General features: G+C 40.5%; 1 protein-coding gene across 2 annotated transcripts in view; it reads right to left on the bottom strand.

Moving 5' to 3' along the window:
* Positions 1-11,569: 11,569 nt before the first annotated feature.
* ST8SIA6 (ST8 alpha-N-acetyl-neuraminide alpha-2,8-sialyltransferase 6) overlaps positions 11,570-21,416 on the bottom strand; it is a 53,320-nt gene continuing 43,473 nt past the window's right edge. For both annotated transcript variants that reach the window (XM_071560256.1, XM_071560257.1), the window contains exon 9: positions 11,570-19,055. The gene's annotated coding sequence lies outside the window, so the exon portion shown is untranslated. The remainder of the gene's footprint in view (positions 19,056-21,416) is intronic.

Below are 21,416 nucleotides of genomic sequence, written 5' to 3'. Positions count from 1 at the left end.
AAAGAGGGAAAAATCCAGTTATCCAACAGGACAGAGTTACCTTCATCCTAGGATTCTTTGTCTCTCTGCAGCATATTGCATCTTTTGTTCCACTGTTCCCTTCTTTTGCACTAAGGGCAGCCATGCTCTGGCTAACAGGCACCCTCACACTCAGTCTAAGGCCATTCCCCAGGCCCCTGTGACAGCCAGAGGTAAAAGCTGTGTGTGGGTTTCAGTCCACAGCAACCAAACTCATTGATGCAGGCAAGGGCAAGCCCACACCACTTCTCTGCACAGTGCTGTGTCGTAGTTTGCCTACAAGCACTTCAGCCTGGCATTTCTTTTCCATAGACGTATTGCAGCTGTCTCCCTGTGGTGGGTGACATGAACTGCAAGGGGAAGGTGGCCTGCATGGAGCATTTCTACTTGCTGATGGGTCCTTGCCTGCAGTGAACCATGAGAGATGGTGAGGCCACAAAAGGAGAGACACCAGTTTCTCCAAGAAATGCTCTTCAGTTATTCGCTGCTACTGGCTGTGATTCTGAAGTCCAGGAAGATGTCACAGACTTGGCGAACAACAAATGAAAAGATGTTTGGGATGGAGAGGAGTAGTGGGTTAAACCCAGCCAGCAGCCAAGCATGTACACAGCGTCTTGCTCCCTCTGTCCCTCCCAGTGGGATGGGGGAGAAAACAGAAAAACCAAAAGTAAGAAAATTTGTGAATAGGGTTAGAAACAGTTTAACAGGTGAAGAATAAAAAGGGGTGAAACTCCAGGAAAAATAAGGGCAATCATACTCTATGCCCCAAAGGCAGACAAATGCCCAGCTGGTGTCCAATCCATGGCCACCTTGGAAGGCTTCTTCTTCCTTTACTTCAGTCTTTATTGCTCATGATTGAGCTGACTAAGCATGACTTTGTACAGTAGGGAATAGCCCTTTGACCAGTTCAGTTCAGCTGTCCCAACTGCACCCCCAGTCAACTTGTTGATGGGTCAGTGGGAAAGAAAAAGCCTTGATGCCTTGTAAGCCCTGTTCAGCAACAGCCAAAACATTGTTATGTCACCAATACTGTTTTATTCACAAATCCAAAGCACGGAGCCCCAGGGATTGTTATGAAGACAGTGAACTCCATCTGGGCCAGACCCAGTGCAAGAATCTTGCAGGAGTTCCCATGGGTGCATGTGTGTCTGCACCTAGCAGTGAGGTGGAGGCCGTGTGTGAGATCTGAGAATGACCAAACTCAAAGTCCATATTTTCCAAATTAAGGGCATCATTTTAAGCCAAGATCTCCCAGTGTAGGACACACTATAGAATTTATGGGTGTCCAAGAAATGTACAGGCTAGGAAAGCTCTGACCTTTTATAACCAGCTTTATTATACAGGCAAAATTGAGTAATATGGGGAGTTGCTGGGTGAAGCATTCCATGAGCAGGCCAGGTTTCCATCCTCATCCCTAGCTAATGTTTAAATACTGCAAAAATACCTTGGCTTCCACTTACTGTAAACTATCACTATCATATTTTTAAAGTTCATTTTGAAAATTGGAGATTTTCTTGCAAACATACCTTCTGCTCCAGCTGCTCTTCTTTGATGATGCTTCCTCGAGTACGTGACAGGTTTGCTGCCCCCAGTTTTGCCCTCAGCTCGTAGTGCCCTGCGGCTGGGCGGCTGTGGAAGTGCCTGCCTGTCCCACTGCTGCCCAAAAGCACAAAGCACTTTCCCTGCTGCTTTAGGCTAAAAAATATTGGACTGTGATCTAGGAACGCTCTGAGGTGGGAAATTCTTGCAATGGAAGAATATGCATCTACCCTGGCCAAATCCTGTTTGGTGTTCAGTTACTCTCAAAGTGAAAAAGTTGTGTCTTGTATTTAAACAGAATTTCTTGTATTTCATTTCATGCCCACTGCCTCCAGCCCTGCTAGGAGATACCACTGAGGAGCGCCAGGCTCTGTCTTTGGTATTTCTGCCATTAATGTTTATCCACAGTGATGTGATCCCACTGAGCCTTCTCCAGGCTGAAAAGTTGCAGCTCTCTCAGCCTTCTCTACTCATTTGTCAGGTACTCCAACCTCTCCATTGCCTTTGTGGCTCTTGGCTCCACTTGTTCCAGTACCTCCATCTCTCTCTTGTACTAGGGAGCCCAAAAAGGGACATGGCACTACAGAGGGATCTCACCAGGGCTGTCCAGAGGGGAAAGGGTCACCTACTCCAGAGAACTTAGCTTCTTTATATCAAGTTATACGGAATGGTCATGAAAAGGATCCATTGAAAGTGGTGGCCTGGTGGATGGGAGGGGAAGTAAAGGCCAGAGCTTTAAAACAACATATGAACAGCCCTATTGGATCAGATCAGTGATCCACCCAGTCTCCTACAGATCTTGCTGAGAAAAGGGGCATAAGAAAGAGGGTTCCAATCTCTGGAATAGATTTTATTTTCAGGCAAAGCAAAATTCAGGAACTTTTTGAGCCAATGGCTTTATCCAGACCCTTGATGAAGTTGTCTGACTTGTTTTGAATATTTTTTTAGTTTTAGCTTCTAACAGTCTGTATTTCATAATACAGTATACCAGGGAAGAACATTGGCACATTTTCTTTTGATTATTTTATCCTTTTTGTCTGATCATTCTGTTGCCTTTCCAGGAGGTCTTTTGTGTTATGAAACATGGTAAATAATTCTGCATTCAACTTCTCCGTGTCACCTCTCATTTGACAGACTTCCCATCCCGGGAATTGTTCAAGGACAGATTGGATGGGTCTTTGAGCAACCTGGTCTAATGAAAAGTGTCCCTACCCATGTCAAGAGGGTTGAAACTAGATGATCTTTGAGGTCCCTTCCAACTCAAACCATTCTGTGATTCTCTAGTAGGTCTCCTCCAGCGCTTCTGCATGTTTCAACATTTATAGTGTCTTCTCATCAAGAAGTCATCCTGTAACCCTAATAATCCTCATCACTCTACTCCTCATTTTAGCTCTGCTACAATCTATTTAAAACAAGGTGACTAAGACAACATGCAGTCTCCAAAACACGTGCATTAGAGCAACACAGACTGACATAATGGGAACTCCTGTTTTGTGCCCAGTTACCTTCAAAAAAAGTAAAAATAGCCCAGCGACTTTTTTGATCACTGCTCAGTACTGTGCCGATGTTTTCAAAAGCTTATCCGTAGTGACTCAAAAATCTATGAGTTATTTTCCCCCTACTTTGCTGTCACTGACATTAATTTTCATTCCCTGTTTGATCACCCAGTTAACCAAGACTGCAATACCCTTCTGCAACTTCAAGCTTGGCATTAATACTGATTGCCCTTAATAATTTTATATCACCTGAAAACTTTTGTCAAGCTCCTGGGCAGCCTGGGCTAGGTCACTGAGGATTACATTGAACAGTAAAGGCCAGTGTGCAAATACTTGTGGCAGTCACTGACAGCTTCCTTCCACAGTGAAAGCTCACCATTATTTCTTTCATTTTCTGCTTTCTAGCTTAAAACAGTGAGAACATGCCCTCTTAGGGTATCTCTCAGGAATCTGCAGTAATCATTATGCAAAAGTTTTTGACAAAAATCTTCCATCTGCATCACCCTTATCCACAATGTTTGTAAAATTCTACAGACCTTTCCACTAAATTCATGAGTTCTTCAGGAAAAAACGCATGTGGAATCCTACCCAGCACAGCTGCTTGCACAGTTCCTCCTGATGCTGCCAGGTAAAAACATTAGATTTATTGCTCTCTAGATTTCAGCATCACTCTGGAGCCGTTTTTATAAGAGTTGAAGTTATACAGCCCATTGACTGTTCCTCTGACAGCAGATGCATTGCAGCTTGCAAATTAGCAGTTTCATGCTGAGTTGCTCCAGAGCTGATTGTTGGTTGCCATCCTGCCTTCTCCTTACCTGTCAATGTATTGATTTGTTTTAAAACCTTTTCCGTTTGAGATGGTTCTTCATCTGTCTCAGGGGGCTTCTTCACCTTTTTCTTAATGAGCTGCACTCATCTAAGTTTTTTCCTCTGGCCATATTTTTGCTGATTAATCCTTCTATTTCTTGACTGTCTCTCTTTAAGCTGCACTGGCATCATGGTTTAATCTCAGCTGGTATCTAAATGCCACACAGCCCATTGCTCACTCCCTACCCCCTCATCCCTGTTGAGATGGGGAGAAGAATCAGAAAAGGTAAAGCCCATGGGTTGAGATAAGAACCGTTTAATAATTTAGATGAAGTAGAAAATACTACTACTACTGCTACTAATGGTAACGAAAAGGAATATTACAAAGAGAGGAAGAGGAATAAAACCCAGGAGAAACAAGTGATGCACAATACAATTGCTCACCACCTGCTGACCAATACCAAGCCTGTTCCTGAGCTGCAATCAGTCCCACCTGGCCAACTCCCTCCATTTAAACTGGGCATGATGTTCTTAGGTGGGGAATATCCCTTTGGCCAGTTCAGGTCAGCTCTCCTCACTATGGTCTGTCCCTGCTACCTGTGCTCCTCCCCACTGGCAGAGCATGAGACACAGAAAATTACTTGATTTAGGGGAAGCACTACTCAGCAATGACCAACACATCCATGTGTTATCAACATTATTTTCATACAGAATCCAAAACACAGAACTGCTCCAGATACTAGCAATAAAATTAATTTTATCCCAGATGAAAATAGGACATAAAGTGTCTCAAAAAAATATCTGTGTCTAATCAGCATTTTCAATTTTTTAGCTTCTAGGGTTTATTGGGGTTTTTTGTTGGGTTAGGGTGTTTTTTTGTTTGGTTGGTTGGGGTTTCTTTTGGTTGGTTTGATTTTGGTTTTGGTTTTAATTGCTGCCCACTTTTGAAGAAAACTTTATTCAAATGGACTTCCAGGTCATTTTTCCTTCCTGGCTTTAGTTTGAATTTTAGTACATGCAACTGCTATATCTTCTTCACCACTAACCTCTTAATTTTCCTCACAGGCTGTAAATTACTTGTCTCTCTCTGTCCTTTGCAAGATCTGTTCTTAGCTTCCTCTCCTTTAACCCATAATTCTCTGGCTGCCTTTTCCTGTACATAGTGGAGCTCCTATACACCTAATTGAACTTGGAACAATTGCTTTGAACTTCATGGCATCTATTTCAGAGATGAAGAAAAGCTTTCAGATCAGTGCTTGTCATTTTCCCACAATTTTATTAGATGGACTAATAAAATACAGAACCTCTATCCTCAAACCTTGACTTACACTGTCATCAGATGAACAGGCACTGTAGATGCTCCCCACATGGATGGCAGGGAATAACTTCACAATAGATCAGAGTGCCTTATATTCCATATCATCAGCCTCCAGTGGGAGACTTACACTTTACTGCTTTGCACTTTGAGATTTGTTGACATTAAGGTATTATGTGGGTAAAATCGTACACAATTTAATTCTGGAGGGTTTATTTGCCTGCAGTCTGGATGAAGCCTGCTGGGGCTGTTATGGGGGTAAAAAGGAGAAGCATAAGTGATGCAGGACTGAGAAGAGTCAGATTTGTATGGGCTTGTTATAAAAGGTTTGGAAAACCACTATTTTATGCATGAGACAAAGGCAAAACACTGAGCTGGCTGTCTACCTTTGTTCAAGCTCCTTTCCATGGACACACGGCAATTTCAAATAGAGGATTTGCTTTTTGTCTCTCAAATATTATTTCTGATCATCCAAGAGACTCTTCTCCAAATGCACTCTATATCACTGGGGACCTGCTCCACACTCCAAATGGTTTTCTTCATGTAATAAATACTTGACATTTAGAAAAATCGCTTCTAAATTTACACAGTGCAGAGCTCACAGTTTGAGATTACCCTCTAAACACCCTGAAGTGCCAAGCGCATAAATAAATATCTTTGCAAATGGATTCTCATTTATTAGCTTTGCAAGTGTATTTTTGTTTCTTAGAGATGGGTGATAACTACAGGAGGAAATAAACACCTCTAGTTTAAGTTAAGAAAATGCAGGAAAAAAGCCAATCAAAACATGAAATTCTCTCCTTGTTATTTTGATCTGTTTTCTATCTTTGTAATTTAAATTTCAAAATAATGGCACTATACATCTAAACTGTCCAATTGTGCTTTATGTCATGGCCAACTAAGCATAGATCAAGATGTGGAACAGCAGCAAGAGATAAACAGAAGTTTTTAGGGAGAGGAAATGCATGGTCTTCATCATACAGGACATAAACAGATCTCAAGATATACTATCTACCCCCCTAGCACAACTGGGAGAGGAGCAAGCACTGTGGTCTGCATTTTGCAGAGGGAATAATAGAGGACTAAGTGCTTGGCCATAGAGAAATCTGGAGACTGCTGTCTACTCTCACTACATGAATATTGAAAAGATCCCTACAAAGGCATCCTTCCCTCTGAACTGCAATGTCTCGACTCATTTCTGGGTGTGTGAAGAGAGAGAAAAGGTTCTTCATGACCAGGAATTAGTTGGGTCCCTTCTCACTATCACCTATGGATGGTGCCTGTGCTGCACAGGCTGGAGTACTGATGCAGTCAATGGTGCCATGCAAGGGTACAACCTTAAGCAGTGAGCAAGGTGATCTTATCATTTTCTTTTATGCCAAACCCCTAAAACTCTTGTTCAGATTGGCTCTCTGTTGTCAGTGCAGGCTTACCAGCACTGTGATGGATGGGATAAAGGGCCTGTTTCTGACTACAGAAGGTAGCTATATCAGGTTACCCTGGGGCAGGCTGTATTGGCCAGGCTTTTCTTCAGTACAGGCTGAGCCTTAGCGGCCAAAACCACAAGGGACCAGGGGTACTTGGACATGTGCTCAGAGCCCTGAGGCCAGGGCCTTCAGCTCACAGACTGCCTCTGTTTTTCCATAAAGTCCATGAGCCAGTAGCAGCAATAACCATGATGATTACAGACTTTTGTTCTGGTCTGGATGTCCCAGAACAATGTTTCTTGACCAAGTCAACACTTGGGTGAAACTAAAGTAGCTTGACAATTTTTCTGGCAAATGGCAGAGAAAGCCATGCAGAACATAATGAGTGTGTGGGTCCCTGCACAGAATTATGCTTTTACTACTGCTTACCTTTTTCTCTGAGTGTGGATATCCAGATTCAAGGAATAGGCTGCCCAGTCAAGCTTTACGACATCCTCTTCATAGTGTTGTATTCCACTGAGAACTGGCTATTACTTACCTCCAGTTTTTGGTTCCCTCAGGAAGACCTAGCCCATGGCTTAACTGAAGCCCTGCAGACTCACAGTTACTTTATGCCTTGCTAATGAATTTATCCAAGTGAAGCAGCGACAATCCCTAAGTGAAAGCAGTTTTACTTGCATTGCTAGATTGCTGAACTAAGCTAAAGCCAAAGAACAATCGGATTAAACTACTTTTAATGTATCTATTCAGGGCTGCACAACAGTTCAAGTACTAAATCCAATACTGATTTCAACTGTGAAGATTTGATAAAGAGCTTTTACATTCTGATTAACTTTTTGTGACTGTGAAAATTGTTTTAGAGGTCAAAGAAACTAAATTCACTATGTTTCTTGTACACAAAGGTGACTATACCTACTCTCTTCCAGAGAATCCTTATCAATCTGATCTCATTATATGCTATTTCTAAGTGAAATTATATAGCTACTATTTCCCTGGCCATGGCTTTGTATGAATAAGGTAGATAGTAGCTCTGTCTGGGGTTGTATCTGCATTTCACCCACTCCATAGTTCCTCAGGGTGGAATGCTGAACTATGGGCCAGCACGCTGAGCATGATGGCCAGCTAGTCACCTTACACTCACACCAGGGAAATCTAGGGCATGATTTATTACATTCCAACATAGATAACCTAAAACAAGCCAGATGAGTTATATTGCACAAGACCATAAAGGGAACCCACAGTGGTGACTTTGAACTGCAGTGATGACACCTGCATTGTGTCAAAATGCATCTACTTCAGTTCACTGGTAGACTGTACAGCAGTGAACTCCTTAGCTGGGCCATGCTCCCCCCTCTTCCTTTTCCCCTGGTATGAGGTCACTTTGCAGTGATCTTTCATCTCAGCTGATCTCTTGCTGTCTGACTTTTGAAATTAATATCCTCAGCAAATCATTCAGCTCCTGCAGAGCATATACAACACAATCAGTATAATTACTTCATGTTATACCTCAGTTGTCACTTAACTTTAATAGACTGCAAGTAAGATGAACTTGAAAAGTGTCCTAAGATAATGTTCTTAGAGTTTCTATTTTAGACTCTTCTGAAAGATGTTAAATATATTCAGAAAAAGAGATCTCATCCTAGAAATTATGGTCTGTATTACAACGGAGCGAATAGGGCCAACAGAGTTCAGAGCTCTATGATTAAGGCACTGTAAAAGAAAAATTCAATGTAGATTGGGAAAGAATAAGAATGATGGAACTGATCTAATAAATGTAGGCTTTTATGATGTAGAAATTTATATATAAAATAGTCATCCTGACTGTGAAGTAGCCTCCTGTACTTACGGACCATAGAGCTCGGCATACAAGTCTCCCTACCTTGAACTGGACACTGTGGTTGGTGAGACAAATCTCAGACTATTTCCTTCTGCCATCTTGCTCAGCTTTACAGCAGGGTGAGATGCCCAAGGACACTGGTAGACCTGTGTCGCAGCTTCTAGTTCTGCACCCCACTCTTGCTCATCTGGTGCTTCAACATGTCTGGATTTTTAAAAAGAAGTTATTTTACAACAGCATTTGATGGAGAATTACGTATTGCAATCTCCCATTTTAAGTCACTCCCTCTGCCACTTAATAATTACACCTCTGTCATCCTTCCTTCATAACATTTCTCCAGGATGTATCACATATGAGCATATCCAGAGTGTCTTAAATCTTGTCTCTTACTCTTCTATCCCAATGCCTCAGAGAACATAATTGTCTTTTTTGATCCAGTTTTGAAATCTCTGCTGAGAGCTTAAAAGTTTTGTTTTTGAAAAGAGAACCATTTTATTTTAAATCCAGCTGGGGTAAGAGTCCTCTTGCTTCTCTTTGATATAATAATCCAGCTTTAGGGCATTCACTGAGGCAGCATGCTGCCACGTGCCTCAACCCTTTCCTCTCCTACAATGATTCAGACCCATCATTCCTACCTTCCGGGCAGGAGTCCTAGGCACCAGACGGGCCTGGGTGGGGGTCAGTAGCAGCCCACAGGCAGGAGATGTGCCCATGCACTGTCAGACGGCAGAGAAAGTGGGGGGGCTGCAGCCCACTCCCAGGGTCCTACCTGGGCTCACAGCAGGTTTTGCACAATGCATATTGTTCAAGGGGAAGTATTGGTGTTACAGGGGCAGTTTGAATTACGGGACCTTTACTGAGTTATTTCACTCTGTTAAAAATCCACACATGTAAAACAAGAACAATTTTTGTCCTTACAAAGAAGATTAAAAGCTAAACAAAATTACATAATAAAAGTAATTTCAAAGATGGAAGTTATTCCATTTCTAATGCTTATATCTTTTTCTCAGAGCATCCAGCATTTGTTCCTCCAATGACAGTGGTAGGATGTGAACTCCTGGAATAATTCAGCTTTGCTTGCCTGTGCTGTAGAAAACAGACAGCAGCTTAAATTCAGTCCTCAGTGGGCTTTCTCTTTCATCACTTAGATGATAAAAGATTAGCATTGCTATACTTAAAAGCTAATGCTTTCTTTATGGTATCTCCATTAACCAGAGGGTTTCATCTATCAGTCTGCAGAGGCCATAAGACTGTAACACTCCTATTCACTATTAATTTGCTCTGGTGCAGAGTGAGAATGACACAGACACTTGATACAGGATGGAAGAGGCAAGCTAAAGCTTAGCCATGTATTTCAATAACCAGGCACATTGTTACCTGCACATGGGCATACTGGGATCCTTGATAAAAAGGCAATTGAGAGATTTTTAGAATTCTGGTGACTTCCTCAGCCCATATCTGTATTTTTCCAGCTGCTGGCTGTGCTGTGGCCATGACCCCAGCTTCTCTAGTTCACTGCCATGGCTTTCAACTTGTTGACTTTGGCCATTCTCTTCTGGACTAACCCAGTGCCCTCATGTTGTAACATCTTTACATGGCGCTTTTTGCCTAGCAGTATTGTGAGGCAAGAGGAAAACCTAACCTGGTCTTGGACAATATCTTTGCTCCTGTGAACATTCCTTCTTAAGCCTTTCTAACACCAGTGATCATGTTTCCCACAGCAGGAGTGCCATCCTGATGGGAGATGCTCTGCCTCTAGGTGGTTGGTTTGTGCTTAGTGTGATTCAGTGGTACCACAACTGCTTGATAGACATAATCTTAATGCACAGCTACTTCCTTCTCACTCTCCTCTTGCCCAGCCAGCCTTTCCCAGACTGCACCCCTTCTAAGCAAGGGACGTAGAAAAAGCAATGCTTTGCCTAGAGCAGCACTCAGTTACTATGTACTTGGACCAAGCAGTCCTAGTCACCAGGCAGTGCTGCTATTTGAGCATTTGGCTGTTCATAAATATTTGAGATGGCTAAACTCAATCTAAGACACCTACTTTCCACAGCAGAAATCACACTTCTGCTTTAGAGACTGCTCTGAATATGAGCACACATTTGCATTAGCATCACTCATATATGCCATTCCAGCTGTCAGCATAACAAATAAAAGAAACCCTTTGGTTTTGATCATCTGTGAAAGCCTCATGCTCTGTGGGAAGGAGGGAGACCACAAAGATCCAGATCTTAATCTTTGGGTAGAAGCCACTTACTGGTCTTTGAGGCCAAATAAAAGCTTTAGTTCTAACCCTCTGTTCTGTTGGCAATAAAATTTGGCAATTGCAGTTCAGTCCCTAGAGGGCCCTAAAGGATAATAGTCCTCCTCACAAAACAGTTGCATGTACATATTTGACCTGATTTAATGAGGCAGTCAGCTGCTATTTGGAGAAGTCACAGAAAGCAACACAGAAGTTATATGGTTGCCTTCTGTCCAAAAGTAAAAAGTAAGTGCTTGGAGGGACATTTCTTTCTCTGAACTTTAACTGTTTGAAATTCGTTCACTGTAAGTATATGTGTATGTGACCAAAACCTATATTAAGAAAAAAGCCCCACATAAGCCACTAAAATATGTGTAGAAATCTACTAGATACACATCTATCAGACATGCAGTCATGGTCAGTATCTTGTATGAAAAACTTTGCCTCAGTGGTTTTAATATTTTCCATTAATCATTGTTTTCAAAGAGTTCAGTTATTTTTAGAGATAGTTTTCAAATTTAAGAGCTATTTTTAAAGGAAAATGTTAACATTTGTTATTTCTTGTTTGGTTCCTTTCCTCATTTGATTTTTCTACCATAAGTAATTTTTGAAAAGTAACAACTGTGTTGTCATTCAAGAACAGAAAAGACTGAAATCACATGAAGGTATTGTTTAAGCAACAGATACTTATACATGCACCAGTACCCCAACTCCCTTCCCAATACCTGCTTTAAAGCCTAGCTTGCTTTTTGCCTTGCACAATTTAAGGAACTGTCTGCGTTTCTTCTGTCAGTTGATAACACTGCTGAAGAGGAATGCATTTTCTATGCTGTTGCCTCAGATGATATTTTAGTCACAGGAATTCACAAAATTATAAAAACCTCACAATTATGCCTAATAAATCTTTATTTCCAAACAGAAATTGCAAAAATATTCTATTACAGAACAGGTAACAAGTACAGAATTCTATGTGTTATAACATTGCCTCCTTGACAAAAAAATCATCAGGCACTTAAAACATGAAAACAAAGTACAAGTCAAATGAGCTGTATCAGGTGATTCAACAATACAACTTCGTCTCAGTTTTCTGTAATAAAAGCACACACATGGCTGAGAGGCTCCTGCCTCCTCCTAAAGCCTGTGCAGAGACATTTCTATATTATGCTGCACACATTCTACTTGAACAATATCAAGTTCACATCTGAAAACATAAATAAGTTCAGCACTGAGAGAATTTGAGGAACCTTTTTGGAACAGCAGTAGCAGAGCCTACACTAGCAGCTTCACACAGAGCTGTGGAGGAGCACAATTGTATCAGCTCCACGGAGAATAAGCTCTGCTTTGACAATTGCATTGAAAATAATGGAGATAAAATGAATGCAAACAACACACATTTTAAGAGACAGCAAAACCTCTGGGCAAAAGCTATCATGGCAACTTTATGGAATTACATTTTGACGCATGAAACAGTCTTTGAAAAGAAAGCCCATGCATTTGCCATCCCTTAGGAGCAGCCCTGTGTAAGACCTCTCCATTCACCTGTCTTCTCACTTGTAGATCTTGAACTAAATCAGCAGCAGAGGTAGCCTCTAAGACCCATCTCAGAAAGGTAAATCTAAGAAGCAAGTGTCCAAATGACTAATGAAAATACTCCTCCAGCAATCAGTCAGATGCACTTAAAATTATTTCGGCTTGTATTACTGTTTTTTTAGGTGACATTATGTAACTTCCCACACACTTCACTCTGGTGGCATAAAATATAACGAATATTTAAAATAATTTTAATTAGGTACTCAAAGAAAAGACTATAAAGAATACTAACATAAAGAACACAGATGAAGCTACTATATAAAATTTGCATATAAAACATGCAGAAATGTCAGCTGTTATACTTCAATGCCACAAGAATTTATGAATGGGTTTGTACTGTAAGCACTGACAATAAATACAAGGAAGAGGTGTTTTAGGGAAACACAGCTAAGCAGGAGACGAGAAGCCTAGCAGGTTGTTGAACTACAGACTTGCTGTGAAGAATCTCCTATTGTCAGGGACTAAAATGAACAGTGAAGAATTTAAAACCAGCAATATTATCTTAGACTAGGCTATCCTGTCACAATCATTAGCACGATTCATTCTGATGGGCTCTTGCCTTGATACCATTAACTCATGGTGGGACCATGAAATACTTCTATCATGCCCTGTGAGTTTTCTCCCTTTCTGGAGAAAAGAGGGATGAAAAAAAAAGACTAGACACAGCAGTATTAGGTGTAGCAACAAACACTGATGTATTGCTGAAGGTACATCAGGATTTAGCAGAAGACAGACTTGACTATTCATTTGATTGCAACAGGAGCAACATGAGGATGCCACTCCTTGTATTTCACAGCCATACTGTTTTCATCCTAACTAGTATTTGCCAACACCTGCCAACAAAGGGCAGTTATTGTTTGTGCACAGAGCAATGGACAATCATCACACACCACAGTACTACATTTAGTCCTTGGTCTATAGCAAACTCAAGCTGGTGTACTCCATCGTATTAAGCTCTGAAATTAATTTCTGAAATTTGCTTCACACTAAGAGTATACTGACAGGCTGCTGCCCCAGCTGGACCAGTGAATGGGTAACCCAGTAACCCAGGGTCATTCCCCTGGTGAGCTGGCAATCCCAGAATAGGAAGGTATTCTGAATTACGTCTTTATGAAAGGAGACCACTAGATAACAGCAATAGTTCCTTTGTTTAGTGGCATGCTGCAGAGTGTTTTATGCTCTACTTGATCATAATGACAATTTTGAGCCAATTAAGAAATACTTTATGAAAATCTGGAACAAAGCTTAATAAATATAAATCAGCCTGCTTATTGTATGCCGTAGCTGAAAAGCCTAATAGATTTCCCCAGACTACCCTGAGAGATCAGCAGCCTTTGAAACTCAGAGAAGGATGATGTTCTTACCTAAAATGACAGAATTCAAAATAAAGAGTCGGGCTTTCTATGGCAAATACACATCCCCTTGTCTCTTGCTGGCTAGAAGACCTAGAGATTAAAGAGACCAGCTACTGAAGTACCACAAGATGAAGGATTAACTGGCTTTGAATATTTCAAACTAAGATACATTTAACTAAAGGGCTCATGTGTAAGAAGTCTACTGCTCCAGAGTGTGCAACAAGCACCTATCAGATATTTGAGACAAAGCTGTTTCAGAATAAACCACTCCACAGAATATTCCTCAGGCTTGATCTCACACAGACTCCTGTACTCAAGCAGATGTGTGCTTTGTAGACCTGAGGGTCCCTGGAGGATCTACTGCATGGATATTCAGGATCTCCCTCCACAGATTTGTCACAGGAGAGCAGGTAACAGGACAAAACAATATCTCTAGGTCAAATGCTTTTAAACCTAGACTGACATGTCAGGCTGTAGGTCCACCATGGAGTCTGTGCAAGGTGTACATGATCAATTAACCCAGACCAATTAACCTATCCAGATACTTGCACTGAACAAAATCAACTAATACATAACAGCAGGAATATTTTAGTAGTAATTTAGGGAGCCACAGAGGGTTCTAGGTCACCCAGATAACTTAGTTTCTTTTCTGGAATCACATAGTACAGAGAATTTCATCTTGTCTCAAGCATGGTGGCAATGTCAGTCATCTCACTACTGTATAAGGAAAGAGACTCAAAATGAGAATAACTGGTCTCAAACTCCCTTAGACCTTATGCAGCTCTGTTCTCTGGAGACGGTGTATGAGTTGCTGGGATTAGAAGAGTCTGAATGCAAAGGCATGCTGAATAACAAGCAAGTTTATGCAAGTTTACCACCAGTTAATTGAGAATATTTTTAATTATCATTTCTGAATCTTTTTGTGGTGAACAGCTTGTTAAAATAACTGTAATGGGAAAGATAGAAGGAGGAGCAATAATCAAGCAATGTAGACACCTAGAGTCCTTAGTGTAGGTACCTCAAGCACCTTCTGGCACCACAGGGAGAGACAGGCTCCTACCCACCAGAACAGCTGCCGTGCTGAAATCCACCCTCTTTCAGGAGCCCATCTCTCCCTTCTGACCGGAGAGGCCCCTAGAGATGTTGACTTCTGCACTTTACCAAGCTTTCAGGGGACCACTGGGCCTCCAACAGCTGTCAGAAAACAAATGGCCCTTGTTATGTCCCTATGATCCCACCTGCATGGTCTCACCCTCTCCTTTCTTTTGAATCTCAATTCCCCTGACTCTGTTGGCATGAACCAATTTTTGCTCTCTGTTGCCATGTTAGGGTTTCATCATCTTAGTGTGCCAAAAGAGCTCAGTGTAGGATCAGGCAGGAGCAAGAGATGGCACAAAGGAAGGGGTGCAGCACAAGAATGAGGACTGGACCACATAGCCAGGCATTACAGTTTAAGTCTCCATGAAGCTATAGACAAAATTTAGCACCTCCAGTTAGGCAACATGAATATCCCACCAAGCTGCCTTCCTTGAGGTGTAAACCAAGTCACTTAGAGTATGTTTTACTAAGCTGCAAGCATAGCAGCATTTGATTCATAGTTATATAAACTCCCTAACAGACACTAAACAGGTCTACATAGTGCTCCATGGGGAGAAGACAAATAAGCACTGAATCCTAAAAGAAGATGAAACATTAGAGATTCAGAAGAGAAGAAGGAATAAAAGCAGTGAAGCAGGCTTTAATCTAATGATGCTGTGATGCAGTCATGTGCAAGGACACTGTCAGCCTCTGAAAAAGTACAATGGAACTATTAGCACGTTGTCAGAGTCTCTCTATTTAGAAAACCATTTAATCTCAGTATTCATTCCGCAGCATGTGACAACATTGGAGGCTCACAATCCCTAAAAATTAATATTTCTGATGTGAAATAGAGGGAACCAAAAGGTCCTTCCTAACCTTTGGACAAAAATCCTTAATGAAAAAACTGCATTTGGCTCAGTCTTGCAAAACTGTCAAGAACATTCTCAGTCAGGTACAAAATCCATCTATTCATCATTAACCTGGCACAGATGTAAAATGAATGAGAAATAATTTATTTGGCTACCCAAGAAAACATCATTTCCCACAGTGAATGTTACTTCAGCAAGTCTCGATCAATCTAACTGTACCCTGTTATGCAGAAATGCTATTATTAACTTGCCAGCCTGTGCACAAATTAACACAATCCAGACACTGAGCACACAGCACCAGTAGTTATAATAAAGCTAAGTACAAGTTCTGCACTCCTGTAGAGTGAAGTGGATGCAACTAACATCTCATAATAACTGTATATCTGGAGCATGCCTGAGGTTCTTAATCTAAAGTCTAAAAGACCATATTTTTATTCTACAGGGAGTTAAGAGTATTCTGTAGGAAAGGGCAAGAAAGGTTAACAATTCCTCCTCTTATCAGTCCTGTGCTCCACACAAATCACAGAGTACTTTGAGAGCATGGAAGATCAGGCCTTCAGGTCAATGGCAAGTTTAAGCTTTGTGAAAACAGTGCTAAAAAGTCAAAGTGTCTGTCCATGTTATGGAGCTTTCCATTTGCTCTCATTCGTGGGTGCTACATCACATTCCTTCAGTTAAGATCTCTTGTCAAGGAAGCTAGAATAGGTTTCTTCTTTTTGACTAAACCTGTCCTAAAATGTATTCCAATAATCTTTCTAGTTATTAATACATGTGTGTTTTAAATAACATAGCTGCACATAAATAGCCCAGGCACTCAGTAACTTCAGCTCTTCGTGGTGTGTCATGGTACAACTATTTAGATTTATTCACTGAGATAATGCAATATAGTGCTAACTAATACATGCTTTTGAAAACAGTTGCTTCTTTGCTGCAAATAAATTTCATCTTCTTCTCTCCTCATCTTCTACTTCACACAAACAAGTTTTGCTCCTTTACTCATGCCAAGTAGTTAATTGAATTTAGTCTGAGCAATGAATGATACTTTTTGCATTATCTCTGTGTACACATAGAGCACTTGCAATTGTTCTGGATACAACAGATGCAAGAACCTCTAAAAGAGGTATGAATTTTCCCCAAGACAAACCATGTAGCTGCTACACAGCCAAGATCATCTCACTGCATTACACTAGACTAGAGTAAGTTACAGTCCTTACATGAACACAGGTGTGCCTTTGTCTCTCTGTATGAAATATGACATATTTCTCCTCAACTTAGGCTGTTTGCTTAGGATAACTACATCTCTGTTTGCCTAGGACAACTACATCACTTTGCACAGCTTCCAGCTACAAACACTCAGAGGCAGTCCACATGAGTGATTTATGGCATAGGAGGAGCTCTTCTGGGAACAAATTTGTCTTTGATCTATAACTAGGATGTTGCAGTAGGGAACTATCCATAACACTCATAAAACGGATACAGGTTCTTGCAGCAGCCAGCTCTCTGAACATGAGCAGCAGGTGCCTCTGGCCAGAAAATGACAAAAGTCTCACTGCTGGTGAATAAAAAATGTGGATGTGTGGTGCTGGAACCAGAACAGATCAGAGTAAATCAAGCCCTCGTGCTCACTTCTTTCAGTCACCAACTGGCAATGCATATGGACCCACCGATTCAGTTCTGCTATCTTGTTTCTGTTAAAAGCCCTACGGACAGTCAGAGGTCCTCCACTATGTATTTTTAAAAACATTTTTGAAAATTGACTTTACTGATGCTATTTACAGTGAGGATTTATGGACACTGCTGCTTGGGCAGGAGTAGTACTGAATTCCAGTGTCATTATCTTGGAAATACATCCAGATGCTGAATGTATCTCACCCAACAGACCTGTAACCATCATGATTGATTCTAATACTTTTGGGAGCGTTTACATGATTATGAAACTGCTGCAAGGTAAGCTTTCAAATATTACAACAAAAAAGTAAAGCTCTCATGAAGTATCAATTTAAAAGGTTTTTTTTCAACCTTATTTTATAAGGTTCAATTCATTTAAGTGGGAATTTTTTGCAGATATAATCCTCAATGAGTGGAATACTGAAAGCTCTTTAAATCAGTTGATTTGGGATTTGATGCTGCAGTAGCAAAAGCAGTTTTAGTAAATAAAATACCTGGTAGTAACTGGCTGTAAAAGGAGGAGAAGTACACTATCTTTGAACTGGGCCTTCAAAGTACACCCAAAAAAGTCAGTGAAACTCTTCTTTTAGCAGAATCTGGTTATTACAATTCTTTTGTTTTGTTTGCTTGGTTGGTTGGATTTTTTTTGCTGCAGTAGAACATAAAAGCAGACATAGCTAGGGCATAACTGCTTGTCACAGTTCCTGTAAATGTTCATGTGATTCAGTTTCTCTTGTTGCTCCACATGTATTCTTGGACCACAGGGAAAACTTCCAGCTCAAGAACTGCATAGGTTATAAATTAGGTAAATGTAGTCACTTTTCTTATATGCCCTGGTGTAGGAGAAGAGCTTGAGCTTGATTGTAAGAGGAACATTCTCCTACTAATCCTTACCTTGCCGCATATCAATAGAAGCCATACAAGGTGAATAGAAGAACTTTTAGGTTTGGTACCCATCATATCTCTAAAGAAAATTTCATCTCATGTATCAGCAAAGAAATGGAACTGGGATGGCAGGATTATGTGCAAAGCCATGCCCTATCAGTACTCTGGAGATTGTAGTGGAGTACCTAGTTCACTGTCCCTGTCTGGAGCTGAACTGGACCTCAGATACGAACACAAGCAAGAAGAATGATTTATAAATAACTATACAGCTCTGGTCCTTCATACATGTGTTCTCAAAATTAACATCACTCATACGAGTGATCCCATTAAATCCACAGAATCATCTATTGCTCACAAAAGGAAAATCCATTAAATCCACAGCATTACCTATTGCCCACAAAATGAAAGCCCATAAACCTCTTGTCCATCTCTAACCCGAGGGATTTTTATCATCTGTGAAGCCTTGGACAAACTAAGAATGACGTGGCTCTGAATTACTCTTTTGTAGCTCTTCTCATCACTTTATTCATGTAGACAAATGCCAGTATACACAGGCTACTGCCAACTCATGCAGCCACCAAAAAACTCCAAGCTCTTATGTCAAAATATTTAATGATCTTTTACAAAGCAAAACATGATGAATGTCACATATTGCCACCATCCTGAGATTGTGCTTTGCTACAATTAAACAAATAGTCAGGAGTTTCAGAATTTTCTGAATAATCATTACTTTGTATTTTAAAAGTGATTACTCAAAAGTCATAAATGTAGCAGTCACTGTGTGAAAAAATCACTTCTTTTTCTCCCCAAGTGTAAAACATAGAAATATTGTAATAATGCAGTTTAATGCTCATAAGATCACATCAGATCAAATCCAACACAGAACTGCTGAGATACACACAAATTGTCTTCCTTATGATCACCACCCTGCAATTAAAGCAGTAAAATATGTTACCGATATTTTTACTGATATTTCTTGTATAGTAGAAAAACTGCTCCCTATACTTGAAATAAGTCAATAGGTTACTCTTCTGTGTATACATTGCACCTTCTGCATCTGCTTTTTCATCCTTATTTCAGACGTGAGTCTGTGAGATCTATTATACAGAATCTCAGGCTCACAAAATTCTCCTGGGTAAGCTGGACTGCTAGCACCTGGTCTAGCTCAAGCATCTGTTCTTCCTAAAACCCCACAGAACTGCTCACACCTACCCCATCTGCACCACCCTCTTCAAGCTTCCTAAGGTAACCAAGGCTGGGTCTAACCAACATCATCATGGGGACACATCCACTGCTAATCTGAATATGGATATGTTCTAAATTACAATTTTTAATCATATTTTGAAATAGCTAAAGATTAAAATTATTATGTTTCTTCAACAGGATAGTTCTGCTGTGGAAAACCAAACAAACCCCTTATAGATCTGTAGATACTTCTTCATTTGAATTGAAATCTAACATAAATTCTAATTTGATTTAATGCATGTTTTTCTATTCTGGTGGGCTTAAACTTAACCAGAAGCAACCTATCATCACTTGTTTCATTACTGACATTATTCTTAACACTTAGTTCACTGAAAGCAGGAGCAAAGTGAGGGCTTAAAAGCTGTGCTCTATGGGTACTAACACAGAAGGCCTTCCTTTCAGTATTACATATATCTAATAACTTCAAGCTGGATAATATTTGCCCCAGATAAGGGTAGGCTGAAATCTATCTGCCTGACAGGAATCTAGAGGTGTCCTTACTTTAAAATGTGGTATCATTTTTCTCAAAGTAATTAAAAGTGACCTATGGGGCAATTCATATTTCTCTAGTTACCACAAGCATAAAAGAATTTCAGCAGAATTTAAGCTCATGTTGGTATCCTACTGTTAAAAATAGGCTCTGTGTAACAGTATTTATCACTCACTTGGATTGCAGCAAATTTCAAGATAAAAAAAAAATCACATGCTGACAGAGTTTGGAACAAAACAATTCTCTTTGATGTTAATTCCTGAGCAAGTAAGCAGGCAGCCCGGCTTTACAGGATGCTGCTCTGCCAGCTCCACCTGAAGCAGAGGGATTCACTGCTACTCTCTGTCAGAAATAGATAAAAGGCATTTAATTGTCTGGTTGGAATAAAAACCCCATACCTAACTTTTGCTTTCCAGGCAAGATACACTCACATAGTGTAGCATGCAGTCAAAGGTTCAGCACTTCTTACTTCCTAATCACCAGCACACCTCTGCTCAACCTCTCATCCCTCAGTCCGTCTGCTCAGACAATTGAGCACTATTTTCCTCCCAGGTTCAGAAGTCTTTTTCTTTCTTTTGTTTTTTTTTCTGTTCACCGACTCCTCTGAGCAGCTGCTTAATGTTATTGTTCTGTATGTCAAAGAAACACATACTCATCTTCCCTGCTGTATTTTTCGAGCAAACAGAAAACCTGATGGATTCTTTGTCAGAAAAAAATTTGCATTTTAACCAGACTTCTGGGAAATCAAATTTACGCCAGTCTGATTAATTTATCATCTGACAATTTTTCTAATCAGATTTGTCTTTCTATTTTTAAATATGAATCAGGTCATTTCCCCTCCTTGAACCTATGTTTACTTGAAGCTAATGACATGCCCTTCAGGCTTATCAGGTTAAACCAATGAACAAACAAGACTTCCTTCAGCTGCAGGGCCATAGCAAAAATGATTTGATAATCTCATGCAAACTAATAAATACCATTATTTTAATTACATTTCAAGACTTTGCTGATGTAGCATTTTACATTTCACCCTTTTTGATAGGTATGTACCTACTCTAGCGAAAGCATGTACATGTCTGTTGAATGTAATCATAAAGGTGCAGGAGCAGATATTAAGGCAGATGGAATTTCCCAGGTTGTGAGGCTCTACAAGGCTCTCACATCTGACAATTCCCTCTATCCAATAAGAAAAGTTCACCTTTGCAATGGTAAGGATGGTGCTGAGGAGCAATATTGCCAAAAATTATTCACTGGGATACAGTTATACTCTCCCTATAGGTGCTTGCAGCAGAGCAGATTCCTTGACTTCCTGTTTATAGCAGCAAAACTTTGTGTCCCAGTGATGTGTGAGAAAAGTTCTGCCTGAGCCTTCTGTGGGCACCCAGGGTGGGTAAGGAACCTTCACCCAGTAACAGCGAAGAACATGGAGCAGAGAGAATGTGAAAGGGAAATTGAAAAGGGAAGGGAGATTGTTCAATTTCTAGAAAAGGTTATTGTCAGTAAAATATATTCATTATAGAATTTCAATTATCTCTAATAGTTGATAATGTGAG

The sequence above is a fragment of the Pithys albifrons genome, chromosome 7 (assembly GCF_047495875.1).
Source record: "Pithys albifrons albifrons isolate INPA30051 chromosome 7, PitAlb_v1, whole genome shotgun sequence".
Classification (NCBI taxonomy): Eukaryota; Metazoa; Chordata; class Aves; order Passeriformes; family Thamnophilidae; genus Pithys; species Pithys albifrons.
Note: the sequence above shows the minus strand (reverse complement) of the source record. Positions and strands in the feature narration are given on the sequence as shown.